Raw genomic sequence first — 5,000 nt, 5'->3', positions numbered from 1 at the left:
TGGCGTCTGACGCCGATCTGTTTGTGTTGTATTGTATTGTATTGTATTGTATTGTTTTGTATTGTATTACTCTTTTCTCACAACATATTTCTCCGTGTGAAATGAAATTCGGGTGGGCTGCTCTCCCCATGTAGAGCACGTCGCTAACACTATATTCTATTTGTTGTTTTTTTCTATCGAAGTGGATTTTTCTACAGAATTTTGTTGCCAGGGACAACCCTTTTTGTTGCCGTGGGTTCTTTTACGTGCGCTAAGTGCATAACAGGTATATGCACCAGACATGCAGTTTCACAGATATGAAAGCACAGTCAAATACACATAAACGAGCATGAGACCCAACACACACACACACACACACACACACACACACACACACACACACACACACACACACACACACACAGAGGCACACTTACTTGTACAAGCACACACACACATACGCCCATATCCCCCACCCCAACCTCCCACACATATATACAAAGATATATATATATATATATATATATATATATATATATATATATATATATATATATATATATATGCACACCCGCACGTTCCCGAACTTGTAGAGAGGCCTTCCTGCACCGTCGGTCACCTGGCCGATCGTTATGAGGCTACGGCTTCCCCAGGTGTTCAGGCCAGTGTTCAAAGGCAATCATATCATTTCCCTGGCGCATTTCTTTGAGGACTGCCTGTGGGATGTGGGTGTTTTCCAGTCCTCCAGAATAATAAAAAAAAAAGAGGAAAATCTTTGGAAATCCGTCCGTAATCCATTAGCAATGCGTTGGTAAAACGTTGTTGGTGCCTCTCTCTCTCTCTCTCTCTCTCTCTCTCTCTCTCTCTCTCTCTCTCGATTTTTTTCTCTTTTTTTTTTCAAATTTCATCCACATTTCACCCTCATTTGCCCAGTTTCCCCCAACCCTCCATTCATTTCACATCTCCCACCGCTTCTAACCGATAATACTCAAATGTATTCATAAATACTTTAACAAAATGTCTTCAATCACCGATATGTGTGACGGGACATTAAACAAAAATCCTCCTCTCTCTCTCTCTCTCTCTCTCTTCTCTCTCTCTCTCTCTCTCTCTCTCTCTCTCTCTCTCTCACACACACACACACACACACACATATATATATATATATATATATATATATATATATATATATATATATATATATATACATATATATATATATATATATATATATATATATATATATATATATCAAGAAGTGTAATAGCACGATTCGTCTCTCAGAACAAAAAAAAATGCATGATTGATAAATCAGCATAATGATCGCCATGGCGACCCACCAGCTAAGCACATTTCAGCAGGGGGGTGGGGGTGGGTGGGGAGGGGGAAGGATTTGATAACATAATGAGCTTAGCAAACCGTAACTGTACCCTACTCCAGAGACCCATAGAACTGAAAATAGAACCCTAATATCAAGTCCAACACACACACACACACACACACACACACACACACACACACACACACACACACACACACACACACACACACACAGAGATAGTTCTGAAAGCATAAACATGACTGGACCCGGAAGTCAGAAGGGAAGAGAGATAACAGATAAACAGCAAGAAAATGAATAACAAGGAAAAAAAAAAAAATAAATAAACGGTGACGGAGTAAAGGAAACTTTCTTAAAAAGACTCGAGTTGCCTAATTTCAAGAAGATGGGCATGACCTTTGCAACTACAAAAATTATCCCCCACCCCACCCACCATACATCCGAATCCAAACCGAAATGGTCCCCAAACATTTTTGGGGGGTTGGGGGGTGGGGGTCCTTAAAAATGAGCAAAAGAAACGTAATAATGAAAATCAAAATCTATAAACAAACAAACAAACAAAGAATACAACACTTTTTGTGGATAATCATTATGTCTGATTGTCTCTGAGGATACTGAAATTAAAAAAAAAAAGTGGAGGCAGAGATATTATTGAGGAAATAAAAAAGTGGGGATGGGGGTAACATAGCCTCTGGGATAGTGAAGGTTTGTTTGTTTGTTTTTCCCGGACGTTTTCAATCGCCAACATTCTATAATATTCAGTATAAAAAAAGCTAAAAAAAACCCCAAACAAACAAACAAAAAAAACAACAAAAAAACAACAAACAAACAAACAAACAAACACCTAAAATAAAGCACGTTTGTTATTCATCTTTCAGAAAAAAAAAAAAAAAAATGACATCACAGACGATGAAATTATTATTTGTGTGTGTACTGTTGTGTGATGCGATTACAATATTTTGAATATTTTTTTATGATCAATCAGTTGGTTGTATGGCGTTATGACAAAGACGATAAACTCTAATGCGGATGCACAGACACATACACACACACACACACACACACACACACACACACACACACACACACACACACACACACACACACAGAGAGAGAGAGAGAGAGAGAGAGAGAGAGAGAGAGAGACTCACACACACACACAAATACAGACACACAAACATATACAGACAGGCAGACAGACAGACACACACACACACACACACACACACACACACACACACACACACACACACACACACACACACACACACACACACACATGTAAGAATGTAAAAGTGCGTTCTTTCCCAGGTTGTGTGTTCAAATTTTTTTCCATCTGCACCTCCCCCTGCCTCTATGTGCGGCTAAGAAAGATCGCGTTGTGAAGGATGCATCACACATGATGCAATACGGCTTCCGTCGTCCATTTGGAAGCCACTAACCACAATCTCCGTCCACCCACGTTTTTCGATAATTCCCCCCCCCCCCCCCCACCCCCACCCCCCCACCCCTTTCTTCCTTTTCTTTCTTTGTTTTCTGTCTCCCTCTTCTTTATTCCTTTCTCTTTTTTTTCCCTTTGTTCTTCTCTCCCCCCCCAACCCTCGATTCCCCCCCACCCAGCCCCCCACCCCACACACACACACTTTTTTTTTTTCTCTCTCTTTCTGTAATGCCGGAGGACACTTTCAATTTGCGAGGCAGCAGTGAAGAATAGAAGAATCGATACCTACACACTTCTCAATCACACGACAAAGGGGGGAAACTGGAGAAGGAGGAGGAGAAGGAGAAGGAGGAGGAGGAGGAGGAGGAGGTAGTGGATGCGTAGGAGGAGGTGGATGTGGGGATGGAGGAGGTGGGGAAGGCGGTAATGAAAGGGTGGGTTACAGAGCAAGGGAAGAAAGAAAGAAAAAAAAAAAAGAACAGGGCGGAGGATCGAGGGGGGCGGGGGTGGGAGGTGGGCGTGGGGGGGAGGGGTGGTTCGGGTTAGAACGTTGAGGAAGGAAAGACTTAGTGCTGGTTTAGAAAGCAGTTTCAGTTTCACTTTCAGCTTCTCAAAAAAGCCGTCGCTGCGTTCGGACAAACCCATACACTCTACACCACATCTGCTTGGTAACAGTATTTAGAGGGTATTTTTGTTGTTTTTTCTTCCAAATTTCACCCACATTTTTACCCTCATTTGCCCAGTTTCCCCCCAACCCTCCATTCATCCACATCTCCCACCCCTTCTAACCGATAATACTCAGATGTATTCATAACTACCTTAACAAAATGTCTTCAATCACCGATATGTGTGACGGGACATTAAACAAAATTCCTTCCTTCCTGCTTGGTATGTAGATGCCTAAACCGGTTGGCGGCATCACCCAACGCGCTCTCTCAGACCTTGAATGCATGCATGTATGATTGTGTGGATAGCGGATATCTTCTACAGATTTTTGCCAGAGGGCAACCCCACTCGTTACCATGGGGTTGTGTTGTTGTTGTTGTTGTTGTTGCTGTTAGTCCGCCAGGTACCACATTGATAATATATAAAAATATAATATAATATAATAATGGTATTTATATAGCGCTGGATCTTGTGCAGAGACAAATCAAAGCGCTTTCGCACCAGTCATTCACACGCATGACATTGATGATCTTTGCAAGCGCATATCCCAAAAAGGTGTTCCAGCTCTCAAAAATTAAAAACCTTTTTGGATATCAAAGCACGAAAACAATTTTATCATGCATTTATTCAATCGTCTGTCGATTGTGCCTCAACTCTATATGACATGTGCAGTGCCAATACATTGAAACCACTATCTAGAATCCATAAACGAGCTCTTAAGATTGAACTGTCAGAATCTACTAGTTTAACGCCCGGAGATTATTTAACCATGGATATTCTTCCACTGAACATACAAATTACAGTATAATAAAGCAGTGATGATGTTTTTGAATAATGAACGGAGTTGCCCCTCTAACACTAACTGTGAGATTTCAACAAAACCAGTCAAGGTACACAGATAATATAGTAATCCGAAAACCCGAAAACTAGCCTTGTTTACTCAGGAGGGACACTTTAGAACTCTTTACCTTCGATTATCAAAAATAAAAGCAGTATTTCTTCCTTTAAATCAGCTTACAAAACATTTCTGTTTCAGGAACTAAAAACTTCAATGTAGACAATTTGTTGATTATCTAGTTATATGCTTTGTTCACTTTTATTCTTCACGTTGACCAGTGTTATTGGAGACACACACACACACACACACACACACACACACACACACACACACACACACACACACACACACACACACACACACCGCCAAAAAAAAAAAAAAAAAAAAAGAAAGAAAAAAAGTCATTGGTATATCATCATGAATTTTAATATCTTTGATTATAATCATATTTACGACTGAATGTTGAAATCTAAGGTTTTCACCATGTGCATGTGGTTGGAGGGAATGAGAATGGGGTAGGGATGGGGATAGAGAGTTCTTTAGTTTGTTGCTTTGTAGTAGTCTTTTTTCATGCGACTTTTAGTGAAATTTGTCGTTGATATCTTTCTTGTTAATTAATAGTCCTGTACTATTGTGTTCTTTGATGAAACCCTACCCACCACATCCCTCATTCCCCCCCACCCCAACCCCCCACCCCCTTTCTTTAAAACCCCAGGACTGGGTGGGAAAAAAAACCC

Source organism: Babylonia areolata, chromosome 20 (assembly GCF_041734735.1).
Source record: "Babylonia areolata isolate BAREFJ2019XMU chromosome 20, ASM4173473v1, whole genome shotgun sequence".
Lineage (NCBI taxonomy): Eukaryota > Metazoa > Mollusca > Gastropoda > Neogastropoda > Buccinidae > Babylonia > Babylonia areolata.
Note: the sequence above shows the minus strand (reverse complement) of the source record.